The sequence below is a fragment of the Erythrolamprus reginae genome, chromosome 8, assembly GCF_031021105.1.
Source record: "Erythrolamprus reginae isolate rEryReg1 chromosome 8, rEryReg1.hap1, whole genome shotgun sequence".
Lineage (NCBI taxonomy): Eukaryota > Metazoa > Chordata > Lepidosauria > Squamata > Dipsadidae > Erythrolamprus > Erythrolamprus reginae.
In genome coordinates this window covers 40,842,384-40,865,544 of record NC_091957.1, presented here as the reverse complement: position 1 = coordinate 40,865,544, position 23,161 = coordinate 40,842,384, and the positions used below count along the sequence as shown (strand labels likewise).

Sequence of the window (23,161 nt, the reverse complement as noted above, 5' to 3'; positions counted from 1 at the left end):
CTTCTTGCATCCCTAATAGCCTCACCTGTGAGCCTTGCCCCCAGCCAAAACCTCAGCCACCAACGTGCTTGTTTTTTCTCCTCTGGCCCAGGACCTCTCCAGTGACACAGGGCCTAGAATGTAAAGAATGTGGAAGGGAGAGGCCATTCCTGGCTGAAGCAGAGACGGAGGGAAGGGGGACCTCACTTTCTCTCTCTCTCCCTCTTTCTCTCTCTCCCTCCCTCCCTCTCTCTCTGTTTCTCTCCCTCCCTCCCTCCTGTGCCTGGGATGAAGGAACCTGTTTGATGCCCTGCAGGGTAGAAGCACCCTCCCATTTCGTCAGCCTTCCCTCCCAAAACAAGGCTGGGCCCCAAGCTGAGATCGAGTGCGCTTTGCCCACACACTGCCCTCCCTGCAGATTGCTCACACCGACTGAGGACGGGAGGCTGTTGCATGCTTGCAAAGAGATCTCTGCAGAAGGAAATTCCACCACCCGGCCCTTCTACTGTGCAGCCATCCAAAGTAAGTCTCCTTCGGTTGTGTTGAGCAAGCACAATTCTTTGGGGGGTGAGGTGGGGACAGGAGAAGGGAACCTGCTTTCCCTGCAGGCTTATCCAAGGGTTCAAGGGTCCCCTCTGCCCTGAACTGCTGTGGATAGCCTAGCCTAGGTTGGGATGAGGAGGAAAGACCAAGAAATCCTGCTTTGTAATAGCAATAGCAATAGCATTTAGACTTATATACCGCTTCATAGTGCTTTTACAGCCCTCTCTAAATGGTTTGCAGAATCAGCATATTGCCCCCAACAATCTTCAACTCCTTTGCCCCCCCTCCTCTCCTCTACAAGCACCTCAGCTGTTTTCCATAATTTTTCTCACAACCTCCTGATGAAGTAATGAGAAGTTGCACTGATTTGGTTTGACGTAAGGGAAACGAAAGTATTGATTCCTGCTAAGAACGGATCTATGAATTGCTCTTTTCCTAACCAGGGCTGTACAGGTATACTCCATGCATCCAGAATAGTGTTTATTGTGGTATTTTAAGGGAGAAGAGTTTTTTTTGAGGGGAAAGAGTTTTCCAAAATGTCTTTCCATGGCTCTTACACACACTCATTGTATTGTGAAGTGGGCAGAGTTTAGATCCAGGTGAGTCACTGGTGATTTGGAGTAAATCCTCAATCTTTCCCCCCTTTTTTGCTGTTTTAAAGTGAAGACATCCACTGAGAGTTGAGAAAGCCTTCAATGCTAAGGCTGGCTTGCCCTGCCCCAAATCCCCATTGCCTTCGTGCTAGCAGCTCTGACCGGTCACAAACGGTGCATTTCGCTTCTCATCCAAAATGTTTCTACAGTTTGATCTGGGTTTCTTCATTCCGCGTTTACAACTGCTCCAGATCTTCAAAGGGGGACTCATTTTTTAAAAAAAAATTATTTATTTATTTATTTATTTATTTACTTACTTACTTACTTACTTACTTACTTACTTACTTACTTACTTATTTACTTTGTCCAATACACAATGAGGGTTTTAGTGGGTATATATCTATATACACATAGTAAAATACATGATGAAGGTTATAGAGGAGATACTCATAGTAAAACATATCTAAGAAAGAATAGAAAAGAAGATATAGTAATAGAACATATCAATGAAAGAGTAGAAGAAGAGATATAGGAATAGAAGAAAGGTATAGGAGATATAGGAGAGCAATAGGACAGGGGATGGAAGGCACTCTAGTGCACTTGTACTCGACCCTTACTGACCTCTTAGGAATCTGGATAGGTCAACTGTAGATAATCTAAGGGTAAAGTGTTGGGGGTTTGGGGATGACACTATGGAGTCCGGTAATGAGTTCCACGCTTCGACAACTTGGTTACTGAAGTCATATTTTTTACAGTCAAGTCTGGAGCGGTTAATATTAAGTTTAAATCTGTTGTGTGCTCTTGTGTTGTTGTGGTTGAAGCTGAAGTAGTCACCAACAGGCAGGACGTTGCAGCATATGATCTTGTGGGCAATACTTAGATCTTGTTTAAGGCGTCTTAGTTCTAAACTTTCTAGGCCCAGGATTGAAAGTCTAGTCTCGTAGGGTATTCTGTTTTGAGTGGAGGAGTGAAGGGCTCTTCTGGTGAAGTATCTTTGGACATTTTCAAGGGTGTTAATGTCTGAGATGTGATATGGGTTCCAAACAGATGGGCTGTATTCGAGGATGGGTCTGGCAAAAGTTTTGTAAGCTCTGGTAAGTAGTGTGAGATTGCCAGAGCAGAAGCTACGTAGGATTTGTTTTGCTTTCCTCTCAAATCCAACATTTGGATGGGTGTCTCAGGTTTCTTCCAGAAGCTGTCACAGTCTCCAAAATGAACATTTGAATCGCCCCGCCCTGGATTCTGCTTTGCTCTTCTTGGGTATCTTGTCAGTTGGGCAGCTCTTCATAAAATAGAATTTCTGGGCTAAAAATGAAAAAAAAGGTACCCTTGTGGGTAGGCAGAAGTTGGCACGGTTTTTTCATCTGGGCGTCTCCCCTCTCCTGCTTGGCAGCTTTATACTCTGCCCATGCTCCAGGAACATCTGTCAGTGAGCTGAGGAATGCAAGCTGTTCTTGGAAACCACATGAAGAGAACGTTGGTTTTTAAAGTAACCTGTGTAACTGTGATTTGTGCCAAATCTTTTATGAAACTCCTCCTTATAAAGGCACTCGCTATTTTTCTCCCTCTTTTGAATCCGACTCCTGGGCCTTTAATATGTGCACCACAAGCAGAAATTAAATTAAACGGAACAAAAATTAAACAGAACAAAAATCCCCAAATCCTTCGTTATTACAAGCTTTGTGGGGGGGTTTCTTTTCATTCGGTTTATTTTATTTTTGCAACAGCTCTGGGAGGAAGGTGAAGAGGTAGTCCTTTACTGATAACTATTCATTCAGCAACTGTTTGAAGTTACAGTGGCCCTAAACCAAGTGAGGGGGGGGGTGTCTTGTATTTAGGACTATTGCAAGCGTCCACAGGGTCACATGATCAAAATTCAGACACTTGGCAACCATCATATTTATGATGATTGCAGAGTTCCAAGGTCATGTGATCATGACACTTTACCCTTGGATTATCTACGATTGACCTATCCAGATTCCTAAGAGGTCAGTAAGGGGCGAGTACAAGTGCACTAGAGTGCCTTCCGTCCTTTGTCCTATTGCTCTCCTATATCTCCTATACCTTTCTTCTATTCCTATATCTCTTCTTCTATTCTTTCATTGATATGTTCTATTCCTATATCTTCTTTTCTATTCTTTCTTAGATATATTTCACTATGAGTATCTCCTCTATAACCTTCATCGTGTATTTTACTATGTGTATATAGATATATACCCACTAAAACCCTCATTGTGTATTGGACAAAATAAATAAATAAATAAATAAATAAAATAAATAAAAATAAAATCGTGGCTATTGTGTAACCTTCACAGCTGACCCCCAACAAGCAAAGTCAACGGTGGAATCCAGATCTATTTAATGACTGCATGGTTCACTTAAAAGCCCTAGTGATTCTTTTAAACCAGCAGTGTCAAACTCAATTTCATTGAGGGCCACATCAGGGTTGTGTTTGACCTCTGGGGGCTGGCGGGGGGGGGGGCATGGCCAGCTCGACATCACTTGTTGAAGCTTTGTTTTTGGCTGCAACGGCTTCTTGCAGCCCTCTACCAGTGAAAATGGAGCTTGGCATCATTCACGGCCTTCCTGAACTCCGTTTTCGTTAGCAGAGAGCTGCTGGAGGCTCTCATGGCCAAAAACAGAGCCCAGGCATAGGCTGTATAGCTAGAGGTATAACAAGCAGGAAGAGGGAGATTGTGATCCCGCTATAAAGAGAGCTGGTGAGACCACATTTGGAATACTGTGTTCAGTTCTGGAGACCTCACCTACAAAAAGATATTGACAAAATTGAACGGGTCCAAAGACGGGCTACAAGAATGGTGGAAAGTCTTAAGCATAAAACGTATCAGGAAAGACTTAATGAACTCAATCTGTATAGTCTGGAGGACAGAAGGAAAAGGGGGGACATGATCGAAACATTTAAATATGTCAAAGGGTTAAATAAGGTTCAGGGGGGAAGTGTTTTTAATAGGAAAGTGAACACAAGAACAAGGGGACACAATCTGAAGTTAGTTGGGGGAAAGATCCAAAGCAACATGAGAAAATATTATTTTACTGAAAGAGTAGTAGATCCTTGGAACAAAGTTCCAGCAGACATGGTTGGTAAATCCACAGTAACTGAATTTAAACATGCCTGGGACAAACATAGATCCATCCTAAGATAAAATATAAAAAATAGTATAAGGGCAGACTAGATGGATCATGAGGTCTTTTTCTGCCGTCAGTCTTCTATGTTTCTATGTTTCTAAGCGGGCCATGTGCTGCCCTCCCAAGCATCATTTTTCCTGGCAGAGCATCGTGGGCTGGTCCATCACTGTTTCCAAGGCAATCCCTTGGGCCAGATCTAAGCACCCCACAGGCCAGATCTGTCCCTTGGCCTTGAGTTTGACACCCATGGTTTAAATGCAATGGCAAAAAATATTGTAAAATTGGGCACAACTTAGTTAAAATTGCCTTGCTTAGCAACATAAATTCTGGTCATAATTTTAGCAGTAAATGAAGGGCTACTTGTATGTGGGATGAGTTTCTGAGCTGGTTAAGGTCACAATGATGCTGTTCCTTCATCTTCTATTCTCCCCAATCTTGGTGTTCACCAAATGTCTTAGGGGACCAGCTTTTGTAATTGGCAGTCGACGTGGATGACGGTTGATGATATCTACATCATTTTTCCACATACGAATGCCATAGTGATGAGTGTTGTGCTTCTGCCATTCACCCGTGACTTAGCTGCATGACAGTTCAGTGTTTGGAACATCAGTCAAACAAGTTCCACTTCTCTTCATGAGTTTGGGAGGGAGTTGTGGACTTCTACAGCGTGTGCCCCACCCATTGACTTTTGTCCATCAAGTTTACTTTGCTCCTGTTTTGGAATGAATGTTTGCAGAAATGAGAATCCTCTTCCTGGATGGTAACCTATACAGGTTTTCAGATGACCACAAAGCCAATAGGATGTTGCTTGGCTTGTCATCTTGGTGACCTGTGAAAGTCTGTGAACCCTGTGAAATAAATAATCTGTCCAGGTGATTTGTAGTCATCAAGGATTGATCGGTAATTTCTTGACCATTTTTACTTCTACAATACAAACGTTGGCCTCATTTTAGAGTTATTCTGCAGATGTCAGATCCCAAAGCCTTCTACCTTATTTCTTTCCAAGATGCCTTTGAATTAAAAAAGAATAATATCCTATCCTCAAGAGGCTGGCTTTGGTAAATGGTCTTCAAAAAATATCAACCCATCTTCAAATTTCCTTTTTCCAGAGAAGGTTGTTGAAAAGGGGCCCAGCTTAAAGCTGATCAGAACCTTGAAGGAAATAGATGATCTAGACCCATTTTAATCCTCTTTCAGGACTGGATTTAGTAGTGAAACAGCTTTGGTTGTAATTATTTATGACCTGTGATGGAGCCAGGATAGTGATGGTATATTTGTGCTTCTTGATCTCTTAAATGACTTTAGATATCATTGACCAACTATCCTTCTGAGTTGACTCTATGAGTTGAGGATTGGGGGAACCATTTTACAGAGGTTGGTCACACCATGTTGTGGTGTGGTCACTCCAAGTTGCATCTGATAGTCACATCATGTTGTATCAGGGAGCTAAGAAGTTGGTATACTTTATGGTACCTTCAAGATCTCCCCAACCTTAAGAGACTCTATGTTCTCGTTCCCCCCATTCATTAATAAAATCCATGACACAGTCATTCAGACATGATAAAAATAGGTGCCCAGTTATATATGTCCAACCGCTACTGTTGTTCAAAAACTAAGTAGAGTTGGATCAAGTTAATAGTGAATGGGAGATTATCAGGAAGTAACAGAGCTATAGTAGACTGAAGCAGATGATTATAAAATATATATTGGAAAAAAGAAAATGATGAAGTACTTCCATATATTGTTGCCCAGAAGATTTCATGGATGCATTCATGAAATCACTAGAAGTTAAGTCTGGTTTAAAAGAGGGGTTTTTTTCACCTAAATTTGGCTAAGTGATCTAAGTCTGTAGGTGTTCTGTGAGAAGCTTCATTTGTGGAAGAAAACAATTAAACATTACTCAGTACCTCATTTTATTTCATGGAAAGTTTGTGGGGGAAAGTTGTTGCTCAGTAAGAGCATCTTTATATTTGGAAGGTCCCAGGTAGAATTTCTAGTCCAGATTAGTCTGAGAAAGGCTGTTGTCCTGGCAACTAGAAAAGTCATAGAAGTTGGTCGTTACATTGGACAACTGCAGTGGGATTACTATAGGCTCAAAGATGGAAAGGTTTTGCCTACTAACCGGAATGGAGGAATGGTGGGTGAAGGTGATGGGACTTGCAGATATGGCTAAATTGACTTCCTGATTAGAGGAAAGACAGTCATGGCTTAGTGCAAAACCTTTGTAGACTTTTTTTTTTTTGCATGAAACAGTAAAAAGGGACTTATGATTTGTGGTTTTGATTATTAGAGGAAGAAGGTTAATAGAAAAATGTGAGCTTTTTTGTAGTAATATAAAAAGAGATAATTTTATAATTATATTTGTATTTTCTGCAAAGAAAATTGGAAGCTTCTCTTCTCCTCTCCTCTCCTCCTCTCTTCTCTTCTCTTCTCCTCTCCTCTTCTCCTCTCTTTTCCTTCCCTCCCATTCTACTCTGCTCTGCAATGCTCTGCTCTACTCTGTTCTGCTCTACTCTACTCTACTCTACTCTGTTCTTCTTAGTCTAAATTAGTCTCTGTTAGCTTTTAACATTCTCTTCTTTATATAAGGAAGGCTGCTGTCTCAAAATCTTAAGACAAATGCAGCTCAACCATTCCCAATTGGGTGCCCTCAGTATACAGAACATCACACCAAAGCATCTATTAACCCCCCCCCCCCCCTTTCAGGCTACTGGGCATAGTATCTAGAGTTTAAAATGTGCCTGCTGTGACCATCAATGGCAAATGCAGGAGAGAATACAAGGCTAGGGGAATTGGCATGCATAGTATTTGAGAAATATGAACAAGGTGGCAAACTATAAAAAATATGTTAAATGAAATCACAATAGCCCAGGATCTTCACCTGGCACAGTGTCTGAATCTAACAGTTGTGATTATAAACCATCATTTATATCTTAGCATGCCCACTGTGGCTAATTATAAAAGCAGCAACACAAGCTTTATTTAATGTCCTGCACAAACCTAGGCATTGTCATTTACAAATCATGGGTTTTGTCTCAAAAGGCTGTTTGACCTGAGTCAGTTTGGACACGGTCATTCATGTGTCATGTGTCATGTGTTAACCCTATTTCTCTTCTGTGTGGAGCAATTCCTGGAACCAGGAAGACAATGAGGAAGTCAATGCAATTTAAAAATCATTTGCAAATAAATTCATTGCTCTATGTTGTTTTAGTCTCTTCCATCAGAGTAATGTATGCAGGAGAAAGAATATGGAAATGGCACGTGTAGGTCAAAGGAATGCATTACGTCAGCAAGGAGAGGGATATGTGTGTGTGTGTGAGAGAGAGCGAGAGAGCGAGCGAGCGAGCGAGAGAGAGAGAGACAGAGAGAGAGAGAGAGAGAGATAGAGACAGAGACAGAGACAGAGAGAGAGAGAGAGACCAATGTACCTTGGGCAATTTATTTATTTATTTGGAAAATGTAGTCCTCCAAACCAAGAGCTGACTTCAAAGAAGACCTTAGGCTGTCAAACTTAAATTTATGGCTGACCTTAGATTGTAAAGAAAGGCAATAAAATTAAAAATGCTCTAAGTTTAAGCAGGTAACTCAGGGTGTTGTCATGAGAACTCATGAAATTTAGACTGGAGATCTAGATAGAAGCAGATTATGGATGTGGATGGACAAATAGATATTGGTACTTAAAACTTAGCACAATATCACACCAGGTGCTCGAAATATTGCTGTTTCTTAAAGGTGTGCTTTATGCCATGAAAACTTACAGAGATGAGAGAGAGAGAGAGAGACCAACATACCTTAGGCAATTTATTTATTTGGAAAATTTATATGGTGTGCAACTCACTGATGTTAATTGCATGCGCCTTCCTTACAGTAATCAAACCCCAAACCCAATAAGCCCCCTCACTCAATGCAATATTTGGGCATGAGACCAGTGCCAAGTTTCAGATAGTGGTTTGCTTGAATGCCCGCTTATCCTAATATCCAACTTGAAACGATTCCTCAAATTTGTTTTGCAAACTGATGTGAGCAGTCAAACTAAACAGGGTTTTGAATTGTGAGCCAAAGTATACCTGATGCTATGCTAGATTGGCCCAGGGAAGTCCAAGAAAATCTATCATGGGCAAGTAGCTCTTTGATGGTGAAATCTTCCAGTTCTCCTATTTTGATCAGGAATCAGTGACCTCAAATGTTGCTCATTTGCAGTTCCAAGTAGCTTGAGCCAAAAGGACTAATGGCTCATGTTCAGCAATATCTGGAGATCTATACATTACCCGGATCTATGGTAGAATCTGAGTTCTGAATCTTCTGATTACATACAACGTATCCTGCAACTCTCTTTAATATGCCTGGGGTGTTTATATTGCAATAAGGCATCATTTACTTTGACTTCATGCAACATGCTGAGCCTTAAGCCATGTTTCCCCATCGACCGTGGCTGGACTCAGACAAGTCATTCTGTTAAAATCAAACAAGGCATGGCTCACCATAATATATGGACTCGAATCATGTGTGATTCAATGCTTCCTTTAGTTCAACACTGCCAAGTGCAATTAATAATGGAGTTGCAAGTCTTGTGTAAGACTTTCTTGACTGTGCTATTCAATTCTCTTCTCTGGAATTCGAATTGAGCTTCTTTTTTTTAAAAAATAAATGAATACAAAGTACCATACAAGCTTTGCTATCAACTTATGGATGGTTTGTGTGAATGAGGGTAAAGGGATTTCTTCCTAAGGTGGAATGCAACCAGGGTTATCTTATAGGTTTAATGCTCCTTCTCGTGATCTCCAACTATCCCAACTGTAATGTTTCTTTCTATTTTTGTAAACAGGATGGATCACCAATTCTAGAGGGGATTGCTGTGCTCTTAATTACTATTTTTGTGTGTTGTTTATGCCTGGCTGATTTAATTGGCCAAATTAGCATTTATCATGTCTCTTCCATTCATTTATACTGCTCCTAGATATATACAAGGCTGCAATATTGTTAAGGAGGCAAGCAGCTTTCATAGCTTTCAAATACAACTAGGAGGTTGGGTTTTGATTTCAATTCAAGTCCAATAAATAAATAATTCTGGAAGAACCTCTGATCGAAGAAAACTGCCATGGTTAACACAAGTTACTGTACCGTATCATTATGAAATCTAGCCACACAAAGCCAAAATAGGAAGCAGACCATATAGTGTTGGGCGAACCCAATGAAGTTCGGATTCGGCGAACTCATCCGAACTTTGCCGTGAAGTTCGAGTGAGTTCTCCGAACCCGAACCCGAACTTTAGCCAAACCCGAACAGCAGCAGCGCTGCTGCGGCGTCCTTTTCTGTAAAAATAAACGAGGTGGGGAATTCCCCACCTCCTTTTGCTTTATTTATTTATTTATTATTTAGATTTGTATGCCGCCCCTCTCCGCAGACTCGGGGCGGCTCACAACAAGTGAAAAAACAATCTACAACAAATCTAAATTACTGTTTAAAAATATTTAAAAGACCCCATATTCTAAACACACATACATACAAACATACCATTCATAAATTGTATCTGCCCAGGGGAGATGTTTCAGTTCCCCCATGCCTGACGACAGAGGTAGGTCTTAAGGAGTTTACCCAAACTTTTAAAAAAGGTTCGGATTCAGGTTCGGCATGCCAAACACTGCAAAGTTCGGCACGAGCCTGAACTTTGCAAGTTCGGTTCGCCCTACACTATATATTGAGTAAAAAATAATACTAAATGCCTTATAATCAAACATGAATTTAACATTTGTAATAGATTTTTCCCTGTTTAGATAAACAAACATATCTAGTTTAAAAATGGGATAGCTGAAACCTTGTAAACCTTTGGACTGTTTTCCTTTACTCTGACAATAGAAGAGAATAGCAAGTAGAGTAGAGTACGGTAGGGTAGCGTACAGTAGGGTAGGGTAGAATAGGATAGGAGCTGGAAGGGAACTAGTGGGTCTTCTATTCCAGCCCCCTGTTCAAGCAGGAGAACCTATACCCATGATGGCAAACCATTTTTTCCTCAGGTGCCGAAAGAGTGTGCTCATGCGCTATCGCACATACATGAGTGCCCACACTCATAATTCAATGCCTGGTGAGGGCAAAAACAGGTTTTCCCACCCTCTAGAGGCCCCCTGGAGGCCTGAAATGGCCTCTTTCCCAACTTCTGGTGGGCCTAGTAGCTGAGGGGAGGGTAAAAATGTCTTCCCTCATCCCCCTGGAGGCTCTCTGGAAGCCAAAAACATCCTCCGAGAGCTGTGTGCGAGCCAAAAATCAGCTGGCTAGCACAAACAGGCATGTTGGAGCTGAGCTAGGGCAATGGCTTGCGTGCCAGCAGATATTATTGAGCCAGGGTGGCGCAGCAGGTAGAGTGCAGTACTGCAGGCCACTGAAGCTGACTGCTAGATCTGCAGGTCAGCGGTTCAAATCTCACCACCGGCTCAAGGTTGACTCAGCCTTCCATCCTTCCGAGGTGGGTAAAATGAGGACCCAGATTGTGGGGGCAATAGGCTGGCTCTGTTAAGAAGTGCTATTGCTAACATGTTTTAAGCCACCCTGAGTCTAAGAAGAAGGGCGGCATAAAAATTGAATGAATGAATGAATGAATGAATGAATGAATGAATGAATGAATAAATAAATAAATAAATAAATATGGCTCCATGTGCCACCTCTGGCACCCGTGCCATAAGTTCACCATCACTGACCTATACTATTTAAGATAAGTGACTGTCTTCTTAAAAACCTCCAGTGATGGAGCGCCCACAATTTCTGGAGGCAAACAGTTCCACTGGTCAATTGTCCTCACTGTTAGGAAGTTTCTCCTTACTTCCAGGCTGCTTGTCTCTTTCGTTAATTTCTAACCATTGTTTCTTGTCCTGCCCTCTTGTGCTTTGGAGATTTATTTGACCCCTTCTTCTTTGTGGCAGCCCCTCAGTAGGATTACAACTATCATGTCACCCCCCAATTCTTTTTTCTAGACTAGCCCAAACCAAATCCCGAAACCACTCTTCAGGCCTTTGATCATCTTAGTTGCTCTTCTCTGAACATTTTCGAAGGTCTCAACATCATCTTTTTAGTATGGTGACCTAAATTGGTTGCGGTATTCCAGGTGTGTTCTTACTAATCAGTGAAATCCTGATTAAATTAAGTACTGATCCTGAAATAATAACTACTGTTTACTTGGGTGGTGCAATAAGTTTGAATCCATTTCGAAAGGGCGCTCCAAAGTGAATGAAAGCATGAATGTTTCTTCTGTCTGTAGCTCTTTAAAGCAGCTGTGTCTTTTTTTCAAGCACTGTGCTATGTTCATGTCTTCATCTCTTAAAAGACCTACTTGGAATGAAATATGAAGCATTGAATAGATGTGTAGTAGTGAAGATAGCCTTCCCTGGAATGGAACAAGTGGTGGGTTGCTATCGGTTCACCCTGGTTCGGGCAAACCGCTAGCAGCGCCGGCGGGAGACTCTGTCCACCTGCCCGGATGTCATCACCAGTGAAGAGATGCCTGTCGCCAGCACTACTATTGCACTTCCAGCGATGGCTGCAGGCATGTGCGCATCCACATGGGCATGCATGCCCCCATGCAAGATTCAGCTTCTGCACATGTGCAGGAAGTAAAATCTTGTGCAAAGACCCTCGTGCGAGCGAGATTTCACCAATTTTAGGCAATTTCTTTGCTTCCGCGCATGCGTGGAAGGAAAACAATGCCAAAAATTGGTGAAATCTCCTGTGTGCAAGCATCCTCATGTGCAATTTCAGTTCCTGCACATGCACAGAAGCCAAATCTCATGGGGGCGTGCGCACATTGGGGACGCACAGCTGCGTGTGCATTGCAATTTTCACTACCACACTATAGTGTCGCCCATACCGGGGTCGCAGCTCACTACTGGTCATCACAGACAATCTGCGCATGTGCAGAAGGTCCTGCGCATGTGCAGAAGGTCCTGCGCATGTGCAGAAGGTTCTGCGCATGTGCAGAAGGTCCTGCACATGGGGAGAAGGTCTTGCACATGGGAAGAAGGTCCTGTGCATGGGCAGAATCACTGCATGCATTCACAGTTCCAAACCAATAGCAAAGATAAGGGAACCTTATGGAGAGGGGCGGCATACAAATCAAATAAATACAAATACAAACACAAACCCACCACGGAAGGGAACCCTTGCCCTCTTCCTACCATTATTAATTATTTCCCACAGATCCTGGCTTTCAAGTCACGTTTTGGTGAGCTTGTATGACATGCTACACCAAACTAAAAAGGGGTACAGTATTTGTAGACCTTAGCGTATCTTATTTCTTGGCCCAAAGTGTGTTATGTAACACAACTGCTATGCCTTGTTAACTTGGATTTCCCCACCCTCCTTATGCTAATCCATGATTTATAATAAAGATTTGATTGGATTACTTTATTGTCAATCAATTCCTATGATAAATCAGCCGTTAAGAGTACAGAAGCTTTTTTCTAGTAACCTGGTTTATCGGAATTATAAGTGTCATGTAATTTGAAAATCATCTCACTGATATCGAAATTGAAACTGAGTGCTATAACAAAAACAAACAAAAAAGTGTTTTCTCTTAATAAATCTTTGAATACATTTAGAGTCATTATGATGATTCAACGGTACACCAACATCTTCAACCTGCTGTGCAGGTTGAGGCAGCCATAGGGCCTCCTTCCTTATTCAGTAGAAGAATCTGTTGAATAACAATTTAGAATTAATTGTAAGCAACAAGAATAATTGCTCTTAGCAGTAGTGGGGCGAGGCACATCAGGAGAGGTTAGCACAGGCAGCAAATTTACCAGTTGTAGAACAGCTACAATAGTCTTAGAAAAGGAATTTTCTGTCTCTCTGGTTCTGTTCTTTCCATCCTATTACAGTGGTACCTCTACTTACAAACTTAATTCGTTCCGTGACCAGGTTCTTAAGTAGAAAGGTTTGTAAGTAGAAGCAATTCTTCCCATAGGAATCAATGTAAAAGCAGCTGTGGTGAGGGGAGCGTTTGCCCAGGTTCGCCTGGTGCACCAGTTGCGGCCCTATTTAGACCGGGAGTCACTGTTCACAGTCACTCATGCCCTCATCACCTCGAGGTTCGACTACTGTAATGCTCTCTACATGGGGCTACCGTTGAAAAGTGTTCGGAAACTTCAGATCGTGCAGAATGCAGCTGCGAGAGCAGTCATGGGCTTCCCAAGGTATGCCCATGTTACACCAACACTCCGCAGTCTGCATTGTTTGCCGATCAATTTCTGGTCACAATTCAAAGTGTTGGTTATGACCTATAAAGCCCTTCATGGCATCGGACCAGAATACCTCCGAGACCACCTTCTGCTGCACGAATTCCAGCGACCGATTAGATCCCACAGAGTGGGCCTTCTCCGGGTCCTGTCAACTAAACAATGTCGGTTGGCTGGCCCCAGGGGAAGAGCCTTCTCTGTGGCGGCCCCGACTCTCTGGAACCAACTCCCCCCGGAGATTAGAACTGCCCCCACCCTCCTTGCCTTTCGTAAACTCCTCAAAACCCACCTTTGCCATCAGGCATGGGGGAACTGAGATATCTCCCCCGGGCCTATACAATTTATGTATGGTATGTTTGTACGTATGTCTGCTTAATAATGGGGTTTTTAAAATATTTTAAATTGTAAATTATTAGGTTTGTTATGAACTGTTTTATTCTGTTGTGAGCCACCACGAGTCTATGGAGAGGGGCGGCATACAAATCTAATTAATAATAATAATAATAATAATAATAATAATAATAATAATAATAATAAAATCAATACAATGTCTTTTGGTAAGTTGGAAGAACTGTAATCCTTCAAAGGCCCTATCTTCCATTAGTGACTTTCATGGCATGGTCTCGCCGTGACTTTTATTTTGACACGGAGAGGGTTGGCTGGATTGAGCGAGATGAAAGTCATTAGTTGGGAAACCTACTTGGATTCCAAAGACTGGAATGTTGCACCTGGAGATAATAATCTTAAGTAGAAGAAGAAAATGAATCTTTATTAATTGGGCTTGAAGGACTTTCTTACACCCACTTAAAAGGAGAACCCTATTTATGTATATATGTCTCTGTGTGCAATCTACCCATGTTCTCATTGAGATGTTTACTTTTTCTGCACAGCAAAACTCCAACTGACATTTTAATCTTGCTTTTATCACCACTATTTCCGGCCTTGTGTTGTGGAATACAGTAACAGCATCAGCAATGAGGGATAGCCAAGAAAATCAGTGGATTCTCACTACTGGAAAATAGAATGGAATAGAATAGAATAGAATAGAATTCTTTATTGGCCAAGTGTGATTGGACACACAAAGAATTTGTCTTTGGTGAATATGCTTTCAGTGTACATAAAAGATTTGACTTTTATGACTTCAATGGATTTGACTGCAATGACTTGATTGTAATTCTACTGGAATTGGATTGTAATTCTACTAGGTTGTAATTCTAATATTGAGAGGTAAGGTGAGCTTTAAAGAAGTGAAAAGAAGGACTAGGAATGACATGATAGCCTCTACTTAAGAACTTATTTCGTTTGGTGACCAGGTTCTTAAGTAGAAACGTTCTTAAGAAAAAGCAATTTTCCCCTTAGGAATCAATGTAAAAGCAAATAATGCGTGCAAACCCACTAGGGAAGAAATAAAAGCTTGGAATTTGGGTGGGAGGAGGAGGAGGAAGAAGAGGAGGAGGAGGAGGAGGAGGAGAATAACTGCTGAAGGAAGAAGGTGAAGTCAGGAGAATTTTTTAAAAAATCCAAAAGATATGCCCTTCCCCCTAGGCCTATGCAATTTATGCATGGCAAGTTTGTGTGTATGTTTGGTTTTTTAAATTAGGGTTTTAAAAATTATTTTAAATATTAGATTTGTTATACTGTATGTTGTTTCACTATTGTTGTTAGCCGCCCCACATCTGCAGAGAGGGGCGGCATACAAATCAAATAAATAAGCAAGCAAGCAAGCAAGCAAGCAAGCAAGCAAGCAAACAAACAAACAAACAAACAAATAAATAAATATAAGGCTTTAAAAAAAAAGAGTGACATTGAAGCGGCAAGGAGGAGCACGCGCCTTCAATACACCTGGCACGAGGCTGCCTTCCATACACTGTGCCAGAGAGAGAAACACAGGGGGAACTTATCTAGAAAAGTTCTTAAGTAGAGGCGTTCTTAAGTAGAGGTACCACTGTATTCCAATATTTGCAGGGCTGCCACAAAGAAAGTGGGGTGTCAATCTATTCTCCAAAGCACCAGCAGGCAAGATAAGACACAATGGATAGAAACTAATCAAGGAGACGTCCAACTTAGAACTAAGGAGAAATTGTCGGACAGGGAGAACAATAAACCAGTAGAATGGCTTGTGGGTACTCCATCACTGGAGTTTGTTAAGAAGAGACTGGACAGCCACTTCTCTGAAATAGTATAGGGCAGTACTAGAGAACCATTTTTGTTTCGAATGCCAAAAGTGTATATGTCCATGTGCTAGCACACATCTGCCCACATCTATTGCCTCTCCCCCATGCATGTGTACCCCCCTGTGCTGCCCCTAAGCATGCACACAATCCCCCCTGTCCCCATGCATGCACCCAGGCCTCAATGAAGCATGGGACGGTGAAAAAAATGGCCAAACCGTCAAATGGGAAGTTTGGAAAAATGGACTTCTGGTTTGCCCATTGTGCTGTTTTTCACACACTGGAACTTTCAGGGAAGCTACCTGAAGCCCCGGGGTGCGAAAAACAGCAGAACAGGCAAACTGTAAGTCCTGTTTTCCGTAATTCTGGTTTGCCCATTGGTCTGCTTTTTGCACTCTGGGGTTTTAGGGAAGCTTCCCTGAAGCCTCTAGAGCAGTGATGGCGAACCTTTTTTTCCTCGGGTGCCAAAAAAGCATGCACGCACACTATTGTGCATGCGTGAGTGCCCACACCGATAATTCAATGCCTGGGGAGGGCAAAAACAGCTTCCCCTTGCCCCCGGAGGCCCTCGGGAGGCTGGAAATGGCCTTTTCCCCAGCTTATGGTGGGCCCAGTAGGCTTGTGTTTCACCCTCCCCAGGCTCCAAAGGCTTCCCTGGAGCCAGGAGAGGGTAAAAACGCCCTCCCCATCACCCCAGAGGCTCTCTGTAAGCCAAAAACACCCTCCCAAAGACTCTGTGTGAGCCAAAAATCAGCTGGCCAGCACACACATGTACATTGGTGCTAAGCTAGGGCAATGGCTCATGCGCCAGTAGATATGGCTTCACGTGGCACCTGTGGCACCCACGCCATAGGTTCACCATCACTGCTCTTGAGGACAAAACGGCCTTCCCCAAGGCCAAAAACCAGCTGGCTAGTGAATGCATGCATGCTGGAGCTGACATAGGGCAATGCCTCCCGTATCCTCCAATATGGTTCTGCATGGCACCTGTGGCAGGTATGCCATAGGTTTGTCATCACAGGTATAGGGTTTCCTGCTTAAGTAAAGGATTGGACTAGAAGTCCTCCAATGTCTCTTCATACTCTGTTTTGTTCTGTTCTCTTCTGTTGGAACTGGATGATGAAATGCTCAAGTGTGAGTAGATAGACATGGCATCTTTGGAAGTAAGAAAAACCCATCTCCTTTTTTTGGGGGGGGAATATACTTTATTAATTTTTCCATAAAAAGACATACAAACTCACAAACATTTAAAACACATAGTAGGGGTTACAATTACCCCTCTTTTCTTGAAGTCAATTTTTAATACAGAAAAAAGGATATATTCTTAAGTCTTTAAATCAACATAATATTTTAAGTGAAAAGAAGAATTTTGTCTACATATTCTAATAAACATAGGGTTGAATCAATAAAAAAAGAAAAAAGAAAAACCAACAGCAACAACAACAAAAGATATCAATAACATTTGGATATATTCATGCAATTTTCGTAACCTTAATTTTAATTTTATTTTTATCTATCCATGTATAAACTTTATTCCAAATAATATAAAAATCAGATTCTTCTTGATCATTCAGAAAAACCCGTCTCTTGATATTAACAAGCAACTGGATTTACATTTAATCTGAAACAAATTAAACGTATATTGAATGCTGGAATTAAAGCTAGAGTTAAAAGTCAGTAACTTGCTCTCAAATGCTAATTGCTGAGATTTAGTTTGAAACTGTGTTCTTGTTCAGAGAAGAAAGATTGATCCCTCCAGGAAGAAAGTACATTCAACACCCTGTAATTTCTAATTTTTCAATTACAAAACCTTTCGCTTACAAAGAAAAGGGAGAAAATTGGAGCTGATTTTCCAGTATGTTTACTGCTGTTTTGAATATTTCGGGTAGGGTTTGTCATTTTGGTGGAAAGTCGCTGAGTAGGCGTTTCCTTCTGCAGTTCAGTATTTTGGAATATTCTCGGGTTTCTGTGCATTTTGCAATGCGGCTTTTCACACTGGGAGCAGATCTCCAATTTGATGGTGCTTTTTATCTATAGAAATTAGTAATTAGCATTGAATACTGGGATGTTCGGAGGTGGACGTGGGTGGGGCATTACTGATGTGTCTAGAAATTGCGGGAACTGGACTTGCATAGGGTGCTGTATTTTTTGGACTATAAGACGTACCAGTGTATAAGATGCACTAAGATTTCAAAGAGGTAGGGAAGAAAACAAAGATTTTGTACTCCCTGGCCCACAGGAGCACTCTGCAACCTCCCAAACCCTCTGTGTGCCCCATTTTTTTTGCAAAAATGGTCCATTTTTTCACCCGTTTTTGTGGAAAAAATGGGGCATACAGAGGATTTGTGAGGCTTGCAGAGAACTCCTGGGGACTGGTAGAAAGCAAAATAATGATAATGATAATGATAATGATAATGATAATGATAATGATAATGATAATGATAATGATTATTATTATTGTTGTTGTTGTTGTTGTTGTTGTTGTTCTGTCTGGGTCCCTCCAGAAGCAAACACCAACCCAAAAAGAGAAGTCAGACACACTGGTAAAAATCAAAGGCAGTTTATAGAATTCAAAGCAAACACAGGTAACAGAAAATGTCCTTACAATCAGGAACACGCTGAAACTTCAAAGATGTTTCACGAAGGCCATGAAGTAAAACAGGATTCTTGCTGTCAAAAACAACACTGGAGATAACAAACATACGCCTCCCCCAAGTCTCCCAGTCTTCTAGGCCACAAGCCAAGATCAGAGACGCCGAGAAGCAAAGCAGGGTCACAGAACTTCCAGTTCATAACGCTCCACATGGCTGAAAAGGCTTGCCTGCCTTTTAAACCCTGCTGAGGAGAACCACACCCAAACCCAGCTGTTGACAATTCAGTGATGCCAATACCTTTCTAATTGGTCCCGTCTCTGAGCTGCACGTCGCTGTCTCATGTCAATTATAGCCTGTGCTTCCTCCCCCTCATCCCCTTCCTGACTTTCCTCTCCCCCATCTGCCTGGTCCTCCCCCTCCTGTTCACTGTCCTCCTCCTCCATGCCTGGATCCAGCAGAGATGCAGCCACAAGTTCATCAGGTTGACAAGTCGTCTCCTGCCAACGTATCTGTTACTCCCATCAGCTTCCGGGCAGGTACTGAACAAAAGTTGACCTTGAGAATCTAGAAGGAATTGATACACTTTATGCTTTCTGTTTGTTTTTTGTAAAATTCTAAAAAATCAATAAAAATATATTTAAAAAAAAAGAATCTAGAAGGAATTCGTTGTGGCTACATCTCTACATCCTTTATGCAACAGCCCCTCCCAAGTTCCCACAGCAAGAATACATTCTAAAGCATAAAGTATGGCAGGGCAAAGTCTCCAAGCCAACGATGGCTTTAGCCTGATATCAGGACTTGATGACTACAAGAAAACATTCATGTAGGATTTTTTTAAAATCCCCAATACAAATTGCCTTGCTGCAGGGGTTTGTTTTTTCACCCTCCCAATTTAGCCTTCATTTGTTGGGATTTCCTGATAATTTCCTGTCCAGGTATCCACCAAAATGCTACCTTAAGCATGGATAAAATCTAACCTTTTCTCTGGAAGAAAATATATATAAAACTTTTCTTGCTATGCTGGTTTGTGGATGTTAGCAGTTTGTTAGATCTACTGACTTGCAGCTCCGAGTGGGAGTTGAAGATTAGCAGGTGGATTTGCCTGCAGTCAACAAAGTAAGTCCCCGAGCAGCGATCAGAGGGGGTAGAACTTTCTGCTCCTGATTCAGCAGCTTGAGAGAGGGAAAAATGTCTTCTGTTGACATTTCCCAGCTCAAAAACAGGAATAGAAGCCAAGAGGAGAAATGAGTGGGCAGATCCGGTTTTAATGAGACCTTCGACAGGGTTTGAAGTATTTCACTACCAGAGCTACGGGCTGTAAGTGAATCAGAACTAGATGGTTTCATGCCAATTCGGGGGAAACAACCCTGAATTTCACAGTGGTTCAGGTATCCTAACGCAGGGGTCCCCAACCCGACGGTTCATAGACCAGCCACAACAGTGAAGGGCTACCAAAATTTTTACTACCACACCATGGGTGTGGCTTATGCAAAACACCCTGCATTTTCTTTCAACATCTTTCAATGCAAATTGGAGCTGGGTTTCCCCCTGTCCGGGCAGTAGCCCACCCCTGGGCCACGTCCAGTAGTGGGTTTCACTTACCTTCACTACTGATTTGGAGATCTGTGCATGCACAGAACTTTCTGCAAATGTGCAGGCCATCTCAGATATTAACACCCTTGAAAATGTCCAAGGATACCTCACCAGAAGAGCCCTTCACTCCTCCACTCGAAACAGAATACCCTATGAGACTAGACTTTCAATCCTGGGCCTAGAAAGCCTAGAACTAAGACACGTTAAACAAGATCTAAGTATTGCCCACTAGATCATATGCTGCAACATCCTGCCTGTCGGCGACTACTTCATCTTCAACCACAACAACACAAGAGCACACAACAAATTTAAACTTAATATTAACTGTTCCAAACTTGACTGTAAAAAATACGACTTCAGTAACCGAGTTGTCGAAGCATGGAACTCATTACCGGACTCCATAGTGTCATCCCCAAACCCCCAACACTTTACCCTTAGATTATCCACGGTTGACCTATCCAGATTCCTAAGAGGTCAGTAAGGGTCGAGTACAAGTGCACTAGAGTGCCTTCCGTCCCCTGTCCCATTGCTCTCCTATATCTCCTATACATTTCTTCTATTCCTATATCTCTTCTTCTATTCTTTCATTGATATGTTTTATTCCTATATCTTCTCTTCTATTCATTTTTATATATATTTTACTATGAGTATCTCCTCTATAACCTTCATCATGTATTTTACTATGTGTATATCCACTAAAACCCTCACTGTGTATTGGACAAAATCAATTAATAAAAAATAAATACATCTGTGATGATGTTGGGGCAAATGAGCAAGGCCTCCTGCCGCCGCCATTACTGGTTCGCCCAAACCAGGGTGAACCGGTAGCAACCCACCACTGGCCACGTCATGCAGGAAACCGGGCCATGCATACAAGCTAAGCCCCATCTGTAGGATGCAGGCAGCACATGAAACCATGCTCCTCCGGTCCACAGCAAAGTCTCTCTCTACAGAACCGGTTCCTGGTGCTCCCAAAATTGGGGGCTGCTGTCCAGACCTTATAGAAATCAAATTCACATACCTTCAAATTAGAATACAATACAATATAGTATCAATTGCCAAATTATTCATCAGAATTCTTAATTATTTATCTGGGGTTTTTGGTACATCATTCATATTGTTCTACCTCCTTTTCTAATTTTGTCATCCGGATTTCAAAGATTGTTTTCTGTTCATAATGCTACTAGATATCAAAATTTCTCTTGGCTATTTGCTTTTTTCTTCACTAAAACTATGCCATTTCTTATATTCATTTTATTATGACTGCCCTTTATCCTCGGAGAGGGGCGGCATACAAATCTAATGAATAATAATTATTATTATTATTATTATTATTATTATTATTATTATTATTAATTATTATTATTATTAATTATTATTATTAATCATTATTATTATCATGAAAGTTCCAAATTTACTTCTCTTCATACAAGAGAAAAAAAAATTGGTTCATATCATGCCTTGATATAATTATAACAATAGCAATACAGGGAGGAGGAAAGGTTATTATTAAGAATTTAAATTATATTATCTTCTTTCTGCACTTAAACATTATATCCTGCTGTCCTAATGTATGTTAAACTACAGGTTAATCTGAGTCCCCTCCGATTCCATTTCGGGAGTTATTGATAGCAACATTCTACAATTTGAAAGAATTTTATTTTATTTTTTAATGGAGTGCCCGAGGGCTTTCTACTCTGCTGCTTGAGCAGAGAGTTGGACTCAAAAGATCTCCAAGGTCTCTTCCGACTGTTGTTCTTCATGTACAATGCCCTACATGACATCGGACCAGAATACCTCCAGAACCGCCTTCTACCGCACGAAGCCCAGCGGCCGATAAGGTCCCACAGAGTTGGCCTTCTCCAGGTCCCATCAACTAAACAATGTCGTTTGGCGGGCCCCAGGGGAAGAGCTTTCTTTGTGGTGGCCCCGGCTCTCGGGAATCAACTCCCCCCAGATATTAGAATTGCCCCTACCCTCCTTGTCTTTTGCAAATTACTTAAGACCCACCTGTATTGCCAGGCATGGGGGAACTGAGACACCTCCCCCAGGCTTTTACATTTTATGTTTGGTATGCGTGTGTTGCATGGTTTTTTAAATGATGGGTTTTTAACTGTTTTTTAATATTAGATTTGTTTCCATTGTAACATTGTTTTATTGTTGTTGTGAGCCGCCCTGAGTCTTTGGAGAGGGGCAGCATAGAAATCTAATAAATAAATAATAAATAATAAATAATAAATAATAAATAATAAATAATAAATAATAAATAATAAATAATAAATAATAAATAATAAATAATAAATAATAAATAATAAACAATAAACAATAAACAATAAACAATAAACAATAAACAATAAACAATAAACAATAAACAATAAACAATAAACAATAAACAATAAACAATAAACAATAAACAATAAACAATAAACAATAAACAATAAACAATAAACAATAAACAATAATTATTATTATTAAGTCTGTACATTTGTGTTGGCCTGCTTCCTTATCGCAACGGCATCTTGTGACATCCTAGTTACCCCGCAAAACAGCGACGACAAACACATCAGCAGGAAAAAGAAGTTCCTTTTCAGCTTGCAAGCACAATCCTGGATCTCAAGTTGTTTCTCTTCATCATTCAGCTTGGCTTCTGCCCCCACCCAGTTCTCTGAAATGTGTGTGTTCCCACACCAGGAGAGTACAAAATGCCAAAAATGGAGCTTGTCTGGGCACACCCTTCCAAGGGTTCTCCAGGAAGAATGGTGTTTGGAAAGCCCCTAAGACTACAGAATTACAGGTTATTAGAGTTGGAAGGGACCTTGTAGATCTTCTACTCCACACATACACATACACACACACGCTCTAGCAGGAGTCTCTACACCATTTCGGACAAATGGCCGTCCAATCTACCTTTGAAAATCTCAAGCTTTCACAACGCCCACAAAATCATATGCTGCAACGTCCTGCCTGTCAATGACTACTTCAGCTTCAACCGCAACAACACAAGAGCACGCAACAAATTCAGACTTAATATTAATCGCTTCAAGCTTGACTGTAAAAAATATGACTTTAGCAATCGAGTTGTCGAAGTGTGGAACTCATTACCGGACTCTGTAGTGTCAACCCCTAACCCCCAACATTTCTCCCTTAGACTCTCCACGATTGACCTCTCCAGGTTCCTAAGAGGTCAGTAAGGGGCGTACATAAGTGCACTAGTGTGCCTTTCATCCCCTGTCCAATTGTCTCTCCTTATCTCATATCTCATATATCTTTTCTTCCTTTCATATATCTTCTCCTCTATTTTTATATCTTTTCTTTATATA

At 41.4% G+C, this 23,161-nt stretch overlaps 1 protein-coding gene across 1 annotated transcript in view; it reads left to right on the top strand.

Moving 5' to 3' along the window:
• Positions 1-417: 417 nt before the first annotated feature.
• ZNF185 (zinc finger protein 185 with LIM domain) overlaps positions 418-23,161 on the top strand; it is a 97,297-nt gene continuing 74,553 nt past the window's right edge. Inside the window, exon 1 of the mRNA XM_070759740.1 lies at positions 418-501. The gene's annotated coding sequence lies outside the window, so the exon portion shown is untranslated. The remainder of the gene's footprint in view (positions 502-23,161) is intronic.